At 50.2% G+C, this 19479-nt stretch overlaps 1 protein-coding gene across 2 annotated transcripts in view; it reads left to right on the top strand.

Annotated features, from left to right (window-relative positions):
• The first annotated feature begins 7211 nt into the window (after nt 1-7211).
• The window catches only part of LOC147685262 (cell death-inducing p53-target protein 1-like), a 220652-nt gene continuing 208384 nt past the window's right edge, over nt 7212-19479 (top strand). The window contains exons 1-3 of one of the 2 annotated variants that reach the window (XM_086941154.1): nt 7212-7434; nt 15314-15444; nt 16570-16649. The gene's annotated coding sequence lies outside the window, so the exon portion shown is untranslated. Of the gene's footprint in view, nt 7435-15313; nt 15445-16553; nt 16650-19479 lie in introns of both variants that reach the window. The other variant, XM_086941155.1, reaches the window with a different exon arrangement.

The raw sequence follows: 19479 nt of genomic DNA, 5'->3' as shown, positions 1-19479 counted from the left end.
CACGAAGTATATCATTTACAAAATGTTGAAATGCCGCAGGCGCATTGCACAACCCAAAGGGCATGACCTGGTATTCAAAAAGCCCATAACGAGTTCGGAAAGCCGTTTTCCACTCATCTCCTTCAGCCATCCGGACCAAATGGTAAGCCCCCCTCAAATCCAATTTTGTATAGATCTGGGCCTCCTTCACCTGATCCAAAAGTTCAGAGATAAGTGGCAACGGGTATCGGTTCTTTCGAGTCACCAGGTTCAAGGCCCGATAGTCAATACAAGTCCTCAGGCTCTTGTCTTTCTTCGGAATAAAAAAAAGAGGGGAGGAAACTGGGGATTGTGAGGGCCTGATGAATCCATTAGCCAAATTCTTGTCAAGGTATTCCTTCAAATGCACATTTTCTGATTCCGAAAGAGCATATATGCGACTACAGGGTAGCGAGGCTCCTGGTTCCAGCTCAATTGTGCAGTCATATTCTCGATGGGGAGGAAGTTTTTGTGCTTCTCGCTCATCAAAAACGGATTTTAAATCTTGATACTGTGCAGGAATCTTGGGGAGTTCCACCAAGCAAATTACTTGCGGTTGGTTGGCCAAACAGTAAGGTTCACTAGACTCCGTCTTCAAAGTATGAGGATGAAAGCAGTGTTCCATACAGAAGTCTGAGGTCAAATCTACAGTTCTCCTAGCCCAGTCAATCTTCGGGTTATGTTCTGTTAACCAAGGCAATCCCAAAATCAGTTGGAACTGAGGAGCATCAATTAAACTGAATCGAAGGTAACTTTTATGTTCTCCAGGTCCAATCACTGAGATTGTTTCTGTATCAAAGGCTATCGGACCGGAAGATAAAGGGGTTCCATCAACAGCACGCACAGGCTCGGGCTTGTCCTTCCTCACAAAGTTAATGCCCAACCTCTTAGCAAACAGAATATCGCAAAAGTTTCCTGTAGCTCCTGAATCGATCATGATTGCTACGTTTGCACCTTGTTCTTTTCCAAAAATTATTTGACAAGATAGAATGAGATGAGGAGCCGAAAACTGCATGGTGTTAGACAACGACTGAATTAGAGGAGTTGACTTAGATTCAGCTTCCACCAGGGCAACCCCTTCTACTGGTGAAGCTTGTCTTTTACCCATGTCGATGTCTTGGGTCTGCGTGGACACTCCTTGACAAAATGTCCAGAACCACCACAGTACATACATAACTTGCCTTGTCTTCTCTTTTCCCGTTCCTCAGAACTAAGCGGTCCCCGAACCGTTCCAATTTGCATTGGTTCTTCTACCGTGACTTCTTCCTTGGGTTTTACACTCTCTGGACGCATGCGATCAAATCTCGGAGGAAAAGTTCGAGTTTCCTTTCGCCGCTCCTGACGCCTCTCTGATTGTCTCTGGTCAATTTGAAGAACTAAGTCTATAAGTTCTGAGACGTCGGTGGGTCTCTTGGGAATCTGGGAGAGTCCATCCTTCAATTCGTCACGCAGACCTCTGTAGAAGATTGCTGCTCTTTTTTCTGTTGGCCAATTTGTCTCAACTATAAGCTTGTTATACTGCGCTAAATATGCCACCAACTCTCGATTTCCTTGTTTTAGATCCAGAAGCTCATTGTCGGTGGTTTGAGAAATGGCTCTCCGATCAAATATGCGTAAAAATTCTGTCTTGAATTCCTGAAAATTGTACAGCACCGGATCATTGGTAGAAACCAATGGCAATGACCAAGAAGCGGCATCTCCACTCAGGTACGACAGCATGAACGCCACTTTGGATTGATCTTCTTTAAATATTATTGGTTTACAGAGATAATGCAATGAACACTGAGTGACAAAAATCTGTGCCTTATTTGGGTCCCCCAGAAATCTTTCGGGAGGGGCTAGCGGGATTGTGGGAGACATAGCATGTACTACCTGTGTGGAAAACTCGCTAGTGGCTGGTGAAGGGTTAAAGGTTTGGGACTTTGCACCCCCGAAATCAGGACTTGGACTAGTGGTGAATTCATTTATCTTTTGACGAAGAAAGTTTGTTTCCTGATTAGATTTCCTAACTTCCTCTCTGGTTTCCATCAATTGCTTTTGTAAATCTTCCAAAATGGATCCCAGGGCTTTGAGGTCTAGTCCTTCGGCCATGACACCCAAGCGGATAATACAGCGGGCACTTCAATCTGTCAGAAGGTACCTGAAGATTCTGGATCCGCTGGAGTATCAGACCGAAGAAGAAGCTAGCTCCCAATTCCCCTTCACCACTGTGCCGGATTTCTCTTGCAACAGTGATAACAGGGAAAGGGGAAGTGGATAGACAGACAGAGAGACTGCTCACACAATCATCTACTCCCGCTCAAGGAATGGTGAAGAGTTATTCTGCAAAACATAAGGACAACATTACTAAGTTCCGACCTCCTAAATACACTAGTCAACTTAAACTATCTCTCTGGGACCCAACCCCGATTACCTGTGTGTGAGTGAGCCTTAGCTACTCTCTTGAAGGTCTAATATACTGCTGCGTAGAAGGTGGTAGCAGAACTGACGTAATGAGCAGGAGATATTGGTGGTACACAAGAATATATATATATATTTTTATCTACATGAGGTCACAGTCTTTTAACATCAAGTTCCAACTGGTAAGTTCCAAGAGTTTGTTATAAATGTCTATTGCTGACAAGCGTAGTACCAGAGTTCCAATAGTCTCAACGAAAACTGCGGAGGAGCAATAAACAGTTCAGAAATGAAGAGAAATCGGTTCGAGCTCACCGGCTAAATGCTGCTGGCCGCTGAGGGAACCTCTCCGTGTGTCAAGTCTCAAGCGCCTTCGCAGCGCACCATGAAAAGCTGCCAGGATGTCGAAGAAGCCGCTGCTGCCGACCCAGACTGGAGAATTAGGATAACTTGACTGAAGGTGAAGGGGATAAATGCTGGAAGCGTGTCAAGGGGTCAGATGGGAGCCAAACTAATGTCCGTGAGGCTAATGGGCAGCAACGGAAGATAGACGCAGCTGACAAGCCGCCAAACACCGGGAAAATTAAACTGGCAGGTGACTGGAAAAAGAGGGTAAACCTGACCAGACTGAACTAATCTAACTATGACAGAAATATCTACTGAGAGAGAGCGCGAATGAAAAAACGTCCGCCTCTCGGGGAATTTCAGTTGAAGTGCGACGTTTACCGAACGCTCGCGCTTCAAGTCACAGAGCCAGCGTTCCAGACAAACACTAGAACGCTAACTGGCCCCACTACACTGGCAACAGGGAAATGATTGAACCAAGGCGAAACGATACTTCGCCACAAGCTGAGTCCAATTGAGAGAAGGGGGTGAGGATTTAGTGATGGAGGAAACCTGCAATGTATTGTCTGCAATTGGTCCAACCCTGACAGTCTGCTACTGCTCGAACAGCCAGGTCTTGAGTTGCTTCCTGAAGGCGAGGTGGTCCTGGGTCAGGAGGAGGTGGGTGGGGAGGGAGTTCCATGTCTTGGCGGCGAGGTAGGAGAAGGACCGTCTCCCTGTGGTGGCTCTTCGGATGCAGGGGACGGCGGCGAGGGCGTGGCCGGTCGATCGAAGCTGGCGTTTGGGAGCGTAGAAGTTGAGGCGGCTGTTGAGGTATCCTGGGCCTTGGTTGTGTAGGGCTTTGTGTGCGTGGGTGAGGAGACGGAAGGTGATTCTCTTGTTGACCGGGAGCCAGTGCAGGTCTCTCAGGTGTACGGAGATGTGGCTGCGATGGGGGATGTCCAGGATGAGTCGTGCTGAGGCGTTCTGGATCCGCTGGAGTCTCTTCTGGAGTTTGGCGGTGGTTCCGGCGTAGAGGGAGTTGCCGTAGTCCAGACGGCTGGTGACGAGGGCCTGGGTGACCGTCTTCCTGGTCTCGGTGGGGATCCACCAGAAGATCTTACGTAGCATGCGCAGGATGTTGAAGCACGACGAGGAGACGGCGTTGACTTGTCTGGTCATGGAGAGGGAGGAGTCCAGGATGAAGCCCAGGTTGCGTGCGTGGTCTGTTGGTTTGGGTGCGCTGCCTAGGGCGGGGGGCCACCAGGAGTCGTCCCAAGCGGCGGGTGAGGATCCCAGGATGAGGACTTCCGTCTTGTCCGAGTTCAGTTTCAGGCGGCTGTTCTTCATCCATTCGGTTACCTCTTTCATCCCTTCGTGAAGGTTGGCTCTGGCGGTTGCGGGGTCGTTGGTGAGGGAGAGGATCAGCTGGGTGTCGTTGGCGTAGGAGATGATGTTGAGGTTGTGCTGGCGTGCGATGTCTGCGAGGGGGCTCATGTAGACGTTGAAGAGGGTTGGACTGAGCGAGGAGCCTTGAGGAACGCCGCAGATGACTTTGGTGGCTTCAGATCTGAACGGAGGGAGGCGGACTCTCTGTGTCCTTCCGGCGAGGAAGGAGGTGATCCACTCCAGTGCCTTCTCCTGGACTCCGACGTTGCTGAGGCGTTGTACTAGGGTACGGTGGCAGACAGTGTCGAAGGCCGCGGAGAGGTCGAGGAGGATGAGGGCCGCTGTTTCTCCGTTGTCGAGCAGCGCTCGGATGTCATCGATGGCTGCGATCAGGGCGGTCTCGGTGCTGTGGTTGGCCCGGAAGCTAGACTGCGAGGGGTCGAGGGATCCGTTCGTCTCGAGGAAGGCGGCCAGCTGCTTGTTGACGGTCTTCTCGATGACTTTTGCAGGAAACGGGAGCAGCGAGATGGGGCGGTAGTTCTTGAGGTCGGTGGGGTCGGCCGATGGCTTCTTGAGTAGGGCGCTGAGTTTGGCGTGCTTCCAGCTCTCCGGGAAGGTAGCGGTGTCGAAGGAGGTGTTGATGATGTCCCGCAGGTGGGGTGCGATGACAGCGTTGGGCTTGTTGAAGACGTGGTGAGGGCAGGGGTCACACACAACCACACATATAACTAAACACACCACCACACGCACAACCACACACACACACAACCACAAATACACACAACCACCTAACCGCACACACACACAACCACACACAAACACACACACACAACCACACACACAACTACACCCACAACCAACACACACACAACCACACACACACAACCAACACACACACAACCACACACACAACCACACACATAAACACACACATAAACACACACAACCACACACAACCCACACACACACAACCACACACACAACCACACACACAATCACACACACAACCACACACACAACCACAACCACACACACAACCACACACAACCACACACACAACCACAAACACACAACCACACACAACCACACACACACAACCACAAGCACACACAAAACTACAAACACAACACACACAACCACACACACACAATCACACAACCACACACACACACAACCAAACACACACAACCACACACACAACAACACACACAACCACACACACAACCAGAAGCACACACACAACCACACATAAAGCCACAAACACAACACACACAACCACACACAATCACACACACACACAACCACAACCACACACACAACCACACACACAACCACAACCCCACACACCTATACACACAACCACACACACACAACCACAACCCCACACAACTACAACCACACACACAACCACACACAACCACACACACAACCACACCCAACCACACACAACACCAAACACACAACCACATACACAACCACACACACAACCACACACACACAACCACACATACAACCACACACACAACCACACACACAACCACAACCATACACACAACTACTCACAGACCACAACCACACATACAACCACACACACACAACCACACACACAACCACACCGTCAGTGCACACTTTCACCAGACACAGACACCATTAGTCGTCAGTGCACGCTTTTACCGGGCACAAACACCACCAGCCGTCAGTGCACGCTTTAACCGGGCACAAACACCACCAGCTGTCAGTGCATGCTTCAACCGGGCACACACCACCAGACGTCAGTGCACGCTTTCACCATGCACACACACACACCATCAGTGCACACTTTGACCAGGCACAAACACACCACCAGCCCTCAGTGCACGCTTTCACCAGGCACACACCACCAGCCATCAGTGCACGCTTTCACCAGGCACATACACCACTAGCCTTCAGTGCACACTACTACCAGGCATACACACCACCAGCCGGCAGTGTACACTTCCATCAGGCACACACACCACCAGGCATCAGTGCACAATTTCTACAGGCACACACACCACCAGCCATCAGTGCACACATCAATTGTTAACACATCCACAATGAACTATTGTAGCAATCGCAGTATGGCACACTTTACTTTTAAACATAATCCTGTAAAGCGCAGCATGCCACCATTGCTAAAAAAATAAATACACATTTTTTTGTCCTACAATTTATAGACTTTTGTTGCAATTTGTGTTGCAATATTTAGCAATGCTAATAGCTCAAACTTAATTAATTCGAGACCTATTGCATTGCAAATTCTTGTTTTTTTAATACAACTGTGCTTGTTCCTCGATGCTGGACCGAAGGTCATCCTAGCACAGTAAACATTTCCTTGATGCCATTTTTAGGAAAAAAATGTTTTCTTGCATAGCAATTGCTTCCCATTTTTCACCCTCAAAAATCCTACATTTAGCTATATTGTGGCAATTTTTTTCAGTTTTCTCCAGGGGAATCCAAAGATCCCTCCCTGTGTGTCTACATGGCTTGGATACATTTTGTTTGAAAGAAAAGTTATGAAGGTGTAAGGTGAACTACCTCAAACTTCCAGACAAGCTTTCCTAATGCCAGTAGATCTAGCTTATGAATACACTTTCAAGCCAGCGCTAAAAATCAATGTATGTTAAAGCCTGCATTCCTAGCACCCATGCTGCTGCCAGAGCGAAAAGCCATAAATGATCTATTTATGTAGGACATACACTTTCATAGCATTGCAATGGCCTGTTTGTGCCCCCAACAAGTCAAGCTCGGGCAGCTGCGTAAAATCTTCACAGGCAAATGATTATAATGATTATAAACAAAGATTTGAGAGGACTGTGTAACATACCACTATTTTTAACCAAGGGGTTTCCCTGTGTATATCATATGCTAATTATCCCACTATTTGATCTAGGACTCTTGCCCTGTACACTTCCCTAATCAGTTTACGTTTAAAAGCTATCAAGCATAGGCTCCTGCAGTTCTCTAGTAGAACTCTGCTGTGTGCATCCTTTGTCACAATGCCTGTAACCCTGGGATACCACGGCTCCCGCGGATGCTCAGCCGTGCCAATAAAGCATCCCAGTGTTGTATCGGGCAGTGCTTAGCGGCTGCACGCGCAGGCTCCGTCACTGCCAGGGGGCGGGGCCAATGACGCGGCCCTGGGATGTTGACTCTGCTCCGAGGGGCCGCCTGGAGCTGTCAGTGAACCGGCGCCTGGGGCCGACTCCAGCCTGCCCGAGCGAGCAGGTGCGCGGCTGAAGAAGCTAGGAAAACACGGTGCCCTTGCTGGCGGGAACGCTGCTGCTGGTTAGTAGGCTCGTCCTCACTGCGGCTCGGTCTGACGCCACCCTGCCCCCGATAGGCACCCTGTCTTGGCACTGGCTGCTGCCCGCTGCCCCGGAGTGCGCGGCGGTGCCTCCCGTGACCGAGGCCCCGGCCTGCACCAGTCACAGTGACTCTTGTATGCGCAGTGCCAAGGCCGCCCTGTCACCCCCACCTCCTCTCCAGCAACTGCCCTCCCGCACCCGAGCCGCTGCCAGTCAGAGGAGTGTGGCGGCTCTGTGTGGCCCACTCCTTCACGGGGATTGCCAGTCTGTCCTGGCCACTGGTTCATACCCACAACACCTCTGGGGTACCTTGCTGAATACATACCTGCTCTGGGGACTGGGTCCTGAATCCATCAGGGTTGTGGGGCGATCTCACTGAGCATTACACTCACTCAACACCATCCTTTGCGAGGCGGCGGGTGCGAGACTATCCACTCACCACCTAACACACCACAAATGTGGGGTGCTAAGCTCCCCCTGCGCACTACACCGACTTCAGCTCTGGGAGGGAGGGCGCAGATACGGGGGCGTTACTGTACCTATAGCACTACACTCACCACAACTCAAGGGTGGGGGCGTTACTGTACCTTTAGCACTACACTCACCACAACTCAAGGGTGGGAGCAGCAGACACCACAGCGCTGGGGCGTTACTGTACCTTTAGCTCTACACTCACCACAACTCAGGGCTGGGGGGCGCAGACACCACACACTGCGCTGGGGCGTTACTGTACCTTTAGCTCTACACTCACCACAACTCAGGGGTGGGGGGCGCAGACACCACAGCGCTGGGGGCGGTACTGTACCTTTAGCTCTACACTCACCACAACTCAGGGGTGGGGGGAGCAGACACCACAGCGCTGGGGGCGTTACTGTACCTATAGCACTACACTCACCACAACTCAGGGGTGGGGGGAGCAGACACCACAGCGCTGGGGGCGTTACTGTACCTATAGCACTACACTCACCACAACTCAAGGGTGGGGGCGTTACTGTACCTTTAGCACTACACTCGCCACAGCTCAAGGGTGGGGGCGTTACTGTACCTTTAGCACTACACTCGCCACAACTCAAGGGTGGGGGCAGCAGACACCACAGCGCTGGGGGCGTTACTGTACCTTTAGCTCTACACTCACCACTGCTCTACACTCACCACAACTCAGGGCTGGGGGGCGCAGACACCACAGCGCTGGCGGCGTTACTGTACCTTTAGCTCTACACTCACCACAACTCAGGGGTGAGGGCGCAGACACCACAGCGCTGGGGGTGTTACTGTACCTATAGCACTACACTCAACACAACTCAGGGCTGGGGGGCGCAGACACCACAGCGCTGGGGGCGTTACTGTACCTTTAGCTCTACACTCACCACAACTCTGGGGTGGGGGGCGCAGACACCACAGCGCTGGGGGCGTTACTGTACCTTTAGCTCTACACTCAACACAACTCAGGGGTGAGGGTGCAGACACCACTGCGCTGGGGGCGTTACTGTACCTTTAGCTCTACACTCACCACAACTCAGGGGTGAGGGCGCAGACACCACAGCGCTGGGGGCGTTACTGTACCTTTAGCTCTACACTCACCACAACTCAGGGGTGAGGGCGCAGACACCACTGCGCTGGGGGCTTTACTGTACCTATAGCACTACACTCACCACAGCTCTGGGGTGGGGGGCGCAGACACCACAGCGCTGGGGGTGTTACTGTACCTATAGCACTACACTCAACACAACTCAGGGCTGGGGGGCGCAGACACCACAGCGCTGGGGGCGTTACTGTACCTTTAGCTCTACACTCACCACAACTCTGGGGTGGGGGGCGCAGACACCACAGCGCTGGGGGTGTTACTGTACCTATAGTACTACACTCAACACAACTCAGTGGTGGGGGCCGCAGACACCACAGCTCTGGGGGCGTTACTGTACCTTTAGCTCTACACTCAACACAACTCAGGGGTGAGGGCGCAGACACCACTGCACTGGGGGCGTTACTGTACCTTTAGCTCTACACTCACCACAACTCTGGGGTGGGGGGAGCAGACACCACTGCGCTGGGGGTGTTACTGTACCTATAGCACTACACTCAACACAACTCAGGGCTGGGGGGCGCAGACACCACAGCCCTGGGGGCGTTACTGTACCTTTAGCTCTACACTCACCACAACTCAGTGGTGAGGGCGCAGACACCACAGCGCTGGGGGCGTTACTGTACCTTTAGCTCTACACTCACCACAACTCAGGGGTGGGGGGAGCAGACACCACTGCGCTGGGGGTGTTACTGTACCTATAGCACTACACTCAACACAACTCAGGGCTGGGGGCGCAGACACCACTGCGCTGGGGGCGTTACTGTATCTTTAGCTCTACACTCAACACAACTCAGGGCCGGGGGACGCAGACACCACAGCCCTGGGGGCGTTACTGTACCTTTAGCTCTACACTCACCACAACTCAGGGGTGGGGGGAGCAGACACCACTGCGCTGGGGGTGTTACTGTACCTATAGCTCTACACTCACCACATCTCTGGGGTGGGGGGGCGCAGACACCACAGCTCTGGGGGCGTTACTGTATCTTTAGCTCTACACTCACCACAACTCAGGGCTTTGGAGCGCAGACAAAACAGCTCTGGGGGCGTTACTGTACCTTTAGCCCTACACTCACCACAACTCTGGGGTGGGGGATGCAGACACCACAGCGCTGGGGGCGTTACTGTATCTTTAGCTCTACACTCACCACAACTCTGGGGTGGGGGGCGCAGACACCACAGCGCTGGGAGCGTTACTGTACCTTTAGCTCTACACTCAACACAACTCAAGGGTGGGGGATGCTGACATCACAGCGCTGGGGGCTTTACTGTATCTTTAGCTCTACACTCACCACAACTCAGGGCTGGGGAGCGCAGACACCACAGCGCTGGGGGTGTTACTGTACCTTTAGCTCTACACTCACCACAACTCAGGGCTGGGGAGCGCAGACAAAACAGCTCTGGGGGCGTTACTGTACCTTTAGCTCTACACTCAACACAACTCAGGGCTGGGGGGCGCAGACACCACAGCTCTGGGGGCGTTACTGTACCTTTAGCTCTACACTCACCACAACTCTGGGGTGGGGGGCGCTGACACCACAGCGCTGGGGGCGTTACTGTACCTTTAGCTCTACACTCACCACAACTCTGGGCTGGGGAGCGCAGACACCTCAGCGCTGGGGGCGTTACTGTATCTTTAGCTCTACACTCACCACAACTCAGGGCTGGGGAGCGCAGACAAAACAGCTCTGGGGGCGTTACTGTACCTTTAGCTCTACACTCACCACAACTCTGGGGTGGGGGACGCTGACATCACAGCGCTGGGGGCGTTACTGTATCTTTAGCTCTACACTCACCACAACTCAGGGCTGGGGAGCGCAGACACCACAGCGCTGGGGGTGTTACTGTACCTTTAGCTCTACACTCACCACAACTCAGGGCTGGGGAGCGCAGACAAAACAGCTCTGGGGGCGTTACTGTACCTTTAGCTCTACACTCACCACAACTCAGGGCTGGGGAGCGCAGACAAAACAGCTCTGGGGGCGTTACTGTACCTTTAGCTCTACACTCACCACAACTCAGGGCTGGGGGGCGCAAACACCACAGCGCTGGGGGCGTTACTGTACCTTTACCTCTACACTCACCACAACTCAGGGCTGGGGAGCGCAGACAAAACAGCTCTGGGGGCGTTACTGTACCTTTAGCCCTACACTCACCACAACTCTGGGGTGGGGGATGCAGACACCACAGCGCTGGGGGCGTTACTGTACCTTTAGCCCTACACTCACCACAACTCTGGGGTGGGGGATACAGACACCACAGCGCTGGGGGCGTTACTGTATCTTTAGCTCTACACTCACCACAACTCAAGGGTGGGGGGCGCAGACAAAACAGCTCTGGGGGCGTTACTGTACCTTTAGCACTACACTCATCACAACTCAGGGCTGGGGGCGCAGACACCACAGCGCTGGGGGCGTTACTGTACCTTTAGCTCTACACTCACCACAACTCTGGGGTGGGGGGCGCAGACACCACAGCGCTAGGGGTGTTACTGTACCTATAGCACTACACTCAACACAACTCAGGGCTGGGGGCGCAGACACCACAGCGCTGGGGGCGTTACTGTACCTTTAGCTCTACACTCACCACAACTCTGGGGTGGGGGGCGCAGACACCACTGCGCTGGGGGTGTTACTTTACCTATAGCACTACACTCAACACAACTCAGGGCTGGGGGGCGCAGACACCACAGCGCTGGGGGCGTTACTGTACCTTTAGCTCTACACTCAACACAACTCAGGGGTGAGGGCGCAGACACCACTGCGCTGGGGGCGTTACTGTACCTTTAGCTCTACACTCAACACAACTCAGGGGTGGGGGGAGCAGACACCACTGCGCTGGGGGCGTTACTGTACCTTTAGCACTACACTCAACACAACTCAGGGCTGGGGGCGCAGACACCACAGCGCTGGGGGCGTTACTGTACCTTTAGCTCTACACTCACCACAACTCTGGGGTGGGGGGCGCAGACACCACTGCGCTGGGGGTGTTACTGTACCTTTAGCTCTACACTCACCACAACTCAGGGCTGGGGGGCGCAGACACCACAGCGCTGGGGGCGTTACTGTACCTTTAGCTCTACACTCACCACAGCTCTGGGGTGGGGGGTGCAGACACCACTGCTCTGGGGCGTTACTGTACCTTTAGCACTACACTCACCACAACTCAGTGGTGGGGGCCGCAGGCACCACAGCGCTGGGGGCGTTACTGTACCTTTAGCTCTACACTCACCACAACTCAGGGCTGGGGGGCGCAGACACCACAGCGCTGGGGGCGTTACTGTACCTTTCACTCTACACTCACCACAACTCTGGGGTGTGGGGCGCAGACACCACTGCGCTGGGGGTGTTACTGTACCCATAGCACTACACTCAACACAACTCAGGGCTGGGGGGCACAGACACCACAGCGCTGGGGGCGTTACTGTACCTTTAGCTCTACACTCAACACAACTCAGGGGTGGGGGGAGCAGACACCACTGCGCTGGGGGCGTTACTGTACCTTTAGCACTACACTCAACACAACTCAGGGCTTTGGAGCGCAGACAAAACAGCTCTGGGGGCGTTACTGTACCTTTAGCCCTACACTCACCACAACTCTGGGGTGGGGGATGCAGACACAACAGCGCTGGGGGCGTTACTGTATCTTTAGCTCTACACTCACCACAACTCAGGGGTGGGGGGCGCAGACAAAACAGCTCTGGGGGCGTTACTGTACCTTTAGCACTACACTCACCACAGCTCTGGGGTGGGGGGTGCAGACACCACTGCTCTGGGGGCGTTACTGTACCTATAGCACCATACTCGCCACAACTCTGGGGTGGGGAGGGGGCGCAGACACCACAGCGCTGGGGGTATTACTGTAACTTTAGCACTACACTCACCACAACTCTGGGGTGGGGACGCAGACACCACTGCGCTGGGGGCGTTACTGTACCTTTAGCACTACACTCACTGCAACTCTGGGGTGGGGGGGCACAGACACCACAGCTCTTGGGGCGTTACTGTACCTTTAGCACTACACTCACCACAACTCAGGGGTGGGGACACAGACACCACTGCGCAGGGGGCGTTACTGTACCTATAGCACTACACTCACTGCAACTCTGGGGTGGGGGGGCGCAGACACCACAGCGCTGGGGGCGCTACTGTACCTTTAGCACTACACTCACTGCAACTCTGGGGTGGGGGGGCACAGACACCACAGCTCTTGGGGCGTTACTGTACCTTTAGCCCTACACTCACCACAACTCAGGGGTGGGGACACAGACACCACTGCGCTGGGGGCGTTACTGTACCTATAGCACTACACTCACTGCAACTCTGGGGTGGGGGGGCGCAGACACCACAGCGCTGGGGGCGCTACTGTACCTTTAGCACTACACTCACCACAACTCAGGGGTGGGGGACGCAGACACCACAACGCTGGGGGCGTTACTGTACCTGTAGCTCTACACTCACCACACCTCAGGGGTGGGGGACGCAGACACCACAACGCTGGGGGCGTTACTGTACCTGTAGCTCTACACTCACCACATCTCTGGGGTGGGGGGGCGCAGACACCACAGCTCTGGGGGCGTTACTGTACCTTTAGCACTACACTCACCACAACTCAGGGGTGGGGACACAGACACCACTGCGCTGGGGGCGTTACTGTACCTATAGCACTACACTCACTGCAACTCTGGGGTGGGGGGGCGCAGACACCACAGCGCTGGGGCGCTACTGTACCTTTAGCACTACACTCACCACAACTCTGGGGTGGGGGACGCTGACACCACAGCGCTGGGGGCATTACTGTACCTATAGCACTACACTCACCACAACTTAGGGGTGGTGGACGCAGACACCACTGCTCTTGGGCGTTTCTGTACCTTTAGCACTACACTCACCACAACTCTGGGGTGGGGGGAGCAGACACCACTGCGCTGGGGCGTTACTGTACCTGTAGCTCTACACTCACCACAACTCTGGGGTGGGGGACACTGACACCACAGCGCTGGGGGCATTACTGTACTTATAGCAGTACACTCACCACACCTTAGGGGTGGTGGACGCAGACACCACTGCTCTTGGGCGTTTCAGTACCTTTGGCTCTACACTCACCACAACTCTGGGGTGGGGGGGCGCAGACACCACTGCTCTTGGGCGTTACTGTACCTTTAGCACTACACTCACAACAACTCTGGGTTGTGGGTTTGAAGGATAAATAAAGCACTGCTCTGAGGTGCTTGGCTACCCATTAGGCACTACACCTACCACAGCTCTGGGGGTGGTGAAGGGGGGCTGAGCTGCCCTCCAAGCTCCTGCTCCATGAGGTTGGCTGCACAAACCATGGCTCTGGTGGCTTGGTTCCCTAGTAGGCACAACACCCACCAGCTAGTGGCTGCTTGGCTTCCCACTGGACAGTACAGCCACCACAACTCTACGTAGCTTGCCTCTCCAATGAGCTCCACACCGATCCCAGATCTGGGATGGGGCTTGACTGTTGATTTAATTTCGCTGAAGAGGGTATGGATTCTTTTGTACAACTGTAATTATTCAGTACTCCCCTTCTCTGCTTTTGGGAGTTTTTGCTGTGCTGTGCGTGCTTGGGTGCAAACGCCACCTTGAGAATGTTTTGGGATGTGGTATGGGCCCATATTTTATACCCAATTACGAATTTTCTCCTGATGCAATGAGTAATAATGTCCCAAATTGTATTTTGGGGGGGTTTTACTGAATCTAGGAAAGGGTTCTGTGTATATGGCGACACACGTTTACACATAGGGCCGATGGTGTCCCTCGCTTGCAACTTCTGTTTGAGCAAGTAATTAGTGCAGTGCAAACTCAACATTGCTCCTGCTGTACAAAACTGTAAAGCCAATACTGAGTGACAAGCCAATCAAAGCAAATTCAGAAAATGTACATAAAGGTACTAAAAGTAAATATCGATGACACTGAGCGAGCATTAATCTGAAACGAATACTAGGCAAATAAACCTCTACCTCATGATCAGACTCCGGCAGGAGAGCCTCTCGTTTTTTTTTGTTTGAAGAGGCCAAACCCTTTAAACAGTTGATACTTGATTTTGTGTCATAATTTTGTATCTTTCTCCTCCATCTATTTACATACAGACGTCTCTATTTATCTTACTATGTGACTACTGAGCCTTCATACGTTCGTCTAGTGCTGCCAAGTGGCCTTGGCAAAATGTTTTTCACGATAAATATAAAGCGCATAAACGACTAAATAACATTTTGATTTAACAGTAACACTTCTGTATTGTTCCCCGGCAGGTGGTTGCTACCCACTGGAGTAGGCTGCGTCAGCTACGCTCTTCCTTGCAGGAAACCCGATCGAAGAGATCTCTGGCACTGACAGGGGATACAAGCTGCAGTACTTTTGCTGTCAATGACCTGAAACTGAGGTACAACATCAGGGCAACTGGGGTTGGGCGTGTGGGTGGGTAGGAGATGCTGATGCCTTCAGACCACGTTCAAGCTGCAGTACTTTTGCTGTCAATGACCTGAAACTGAGTTACAACATCCGGGCAACTGGGGTTGGGCGTGTGGGTGGGTAGGAGATGCTGATGCCTTCAGACCACGTTCTGATTCAGGCTTGGAATTTGGGAATTTTTATTTCCCATGTTTTAATCTTCTCTTTTAACTTATATATGTTTTAGCCACATCAAATGTAACTAAGAATGTGATTTAATGTATATTATAATGAATTGTGTTGTGACTCTTTTATGGCATCTTTTTAAGCCGAAATAAAGAATTTGACAAAGAATTTGAGGAACAGTTTACAGGCACTCTTCATTTTACCTTCCAATGACTGAAGGCGTTGAAGGTCTTCCTTGCCCATAGTGATGCCTTAGGAACTTTGGGGAGGCGCAGAATTGAGATTGGTGCCTGTTCTGCATTTCCCAGTTGGTGTGAAGAACCAGGATTGCTGGTTTCTCCAAAGGAAATTTTTAGTTGGAAACCAGGGCCAAAAGTAGTTTAGTAGATTGGGCACACACAGAGGACTATTGTATAAACTACTGGCTCAGATCTCTATAATATCTTCTCGACTGTACTCCCTATTATGAGAGTTAAAATTAGTGTAATTGAGTTAGGTAATAAGAACACCCAGAACTGTCTATTTCACTTTTTGCGTTACATGTATATGGTCAGCCAAAATTAGAGTTTGCATTAGATTTCTTTTCACAAACTGGTATTGCCAATTGAATCTAAATATGTCTTCGGTAGGACGTTTGAGTAATTATTAACTCTTACTACGTATCAACTCATATTAGTAACTAAGGTGGCAAAAGTGAGATTGGTCACATATCCTGCACAATGAAATTAACTTAATGAATTCTGAAAAAAAGACAGGATGTTATTTTCATTATCTTCCAGACGTGGACAGACAACTCATGTCTAATCATATTGTATGTTGTATATTCAGTTTACCAAATGTCCTATATTAAACCCCATTAAGCGTTTCATGCCACACAGAGTAAGAGTATTAATATGTATCTTAAACAATTAACAGGATATGTTCTACCTAGGCTACCGACGAAGAAGCCATATCAAGATTTGCACCCAGACCACAGCACTAATTGTCAAGTAATCAGTATCTGGACTTGAGGTAAGACTCACTACAGCTTGATTTCTCAATATTTGAGTCACTCTCAGGTATGTTGCTTTTTAATGCGAATTACTTTGAAAACGAAGCAGCTTGTTGGACATTCTGGGAATCCCTTGGTGCACACTTTCACCCTTTGATGTCATAGTGACTGGACCTGGGGGTGGATTCTCATGGTGATGGCAGGGAGTTTGCCCCTAGATCTCCCCCTGGTGACTACCAATTGAGGGTGCATACAGCCATACACCAGAGGTTCAGCATTGTAATGTTCTGTATGTATTTGGCTTTGAATAAGAGGGGTTATTCTCCAGCAAGGTAACTGTTATGTGCTGCAACAAGTATTTTCATCCTTTCTTTAGAACCATTGCCGTGGGGAGTTGTGGAATGTTTGGGGGAAGATTTGGGAGACAGTTAAAGGCAGGGCTGTGGGATGTGTGGCTGCGGTAAATGCTCCTGTTATACGAAATAATCATCTCCACTTACCAGACATGTGGAGCTTCTTTCCCCTTATCAGAAATAAATTCCCTTATTTCTGATAAGTGAATTATATTTTGAACCCTGTCTCTTGGAGTAGTGGGGTATCTCTCTTGAGATCTGTGCGCTGATTTCCCCAACATGCTGGTGACTGGAGGGAAGAATACATTCATGAGCAACCTCTGGATATCAGCTGTCCCATTTTGGCCATAAGTTACAAGGAATCAGTATTGGGTCGAAGCTATGAATTTCAGTCATCGCTGCAAGGTGTGGAAACATTGTTAGGGATGTGCTTCAGTATAGTTTTGCAGTATCCACTGGTGGTTGCTCTTCAGCAGTAGTGTTTACTACATACATCTGCAGCTGTTAGTGGATACGCGCAGGATCAAGTGACAAGCAGTTAGGCCTTTGGGCGTATTTATGTCCAAACACCTCGTGATGCATCTTCAGAAATTGACATGATGCGTCAAACTGAAGCAAGCCTCCTTACACTGGCATCCTAGCAAGTTTTGTAATACTATTACGTATGCGTTCTCTTTAATTAGAACAACGCATTGTGAAGGAGTTGACATATTCTTAGCAAACAGCGTGACCTAAAATAGCAGGATTTTCTGACATCCGCAGCACTGTATGTGCTCAACTATTAGTTTTGTGCAAAAAAAAGATTAATTTTTTTGTTATTTTTTAACAACGTTTAATTTGCATGCCATGCTCTTATCCAACGGGCATATGCTTTCTGAAAGAGCCCGGTGAAGTACTATTATGTCTTATTATTCCAGGCAAATAACTTGATAACGTTTATCATCTGTATCCTACCAACTTTTCTACCTTTAGAATTGTTTTGGAAAACGTTTGTGATACATGGCCATTACTTACTTTGGCTAGCAGTGCAATTCCACTATATTTTTCCAATTGGCTAGTGATCTACCAATGGGATGGGTAGTGTGCTCTCCTGTTTTACTAGTATATGTGGTAGTATTTGAGGGTGAGTTGCACTTTCTATCTTTTTTAAGAATTTACTGCGTTTAGAGAAAGCTGGGGTTTTGGATTTTTTTTGGTTTGCCATCAAGCTAGATCTGGAAAAAAATGAACACCGTGATGGGGAGATTTACATTTTACTTACAGACACAAAAACAGGATAAATCCATTGATTTCTATGTTTACGCATTAGGAACTTTAGCTATGTCTTGTGAATTTGAGTCTCTCGTGTATGGTCAAGTTCCAAGAGCTCAAGCGATAATGAAAACTAAAAGTAAAACGTTCAGAAGAGATTATGGATAGGCACAGAGTTCACTCTGAATGCTACTATAAACACTGCCAATAAATTGAGCAGCCAGAGAAGTTTATACAAGTAATAAGATTCCAAGGAGCAAGAAGGGTTGACGAAGGTGTGAATATTAGTGTTGTGAAGAAATTTTCGAACAGTAAAAACTAAAATAAAAGACACTCACATCAAAGAAACTGAGAAGAAAAGCGTTGTCATGTTCACATATGGCAGTCTGCATTATGTGGGACATTTCAGTGGGTGCCCAGCCATAGGCAAAATGTGTAACTGTTGTTAAAAGAGTAGTCATTTTGGCAGAGTATTAAAGGCTAGTATGGGTAATAAGGTTAAGTTTACCACGGTCGAGGAGAAGGTGGAACCAAGTCTTGGCCTTAATGTTATTCTTTGCATGAGAGGGAATGGGTACAGTGGTTTCTCAAATGTTTTATTTATATTGATGGCAAGGAAGTATCCACGATAGTATATTTGTGTTGTTTCAGCGTCAGTGGCAAGTCCTCGATATTAGAGCTGTAGTGTGAAAGCAAGGTAATATCCCCCCTGGACTTTCAGCCTGATTGATACAAATTAGGTTGGACAGGTTATTTTTTGTGAAAGAGTTTGTGGACAGGAAAACTGTAGAACGATCTAGGATACGTTTATGGTTGATGCAGTTTTGGGTTGGCCACACCAACAAGAGATGGGCATTCGATTAGCCCAGTGCTTCTACCCTGTGCATTCTGTGTGTGACAATGCAAAGTATTGTTTTTTCCCTTGAAAAATAAGTGTACTAACGTTTTCTAGAAGAATTTGGGGAAGTTTGTGATATTTAAGCATAACTCATTTTAAAAAACAATGCCATGGCAGTTAGATATATGGTTTGTAACTTTTTTTTAGCCTATTGGGAAAACATAAGAGTAATTCTAGAGGATCTGTGTTCTAAAGAAGATCATTGAGCTAACAAAATCCTCATTGTGTTTTTCTCCCATGGCTATGACGTTAAAATGCTTTAGTGAACTGTGGTGGTTTATTGATTTGTGCAGTCTCGATGAGGAAAATAGAATAAATAGGCACCTGTTGTCCATTTGCCATGAAATG

The sequence above is a fragment of the Lissotriton vulgaris genome, chromosome 10 (assembly GCF_964263255.1).
Source record: "Lissotriton vulgaris chromosome 10, aLisVul1.2, whole genome shotgun sequence".
Classification (NCBI taxonomy): domain Eukaryota; kingdom Metazoa; phylum Chordata; class Amphibia; order Caudata; family Salamandridae; genus Lissotriton; species Lissotriton vulgaris.
This window is presented reverse-complemented; position numbering and strand designations above follow the sequence as displayed.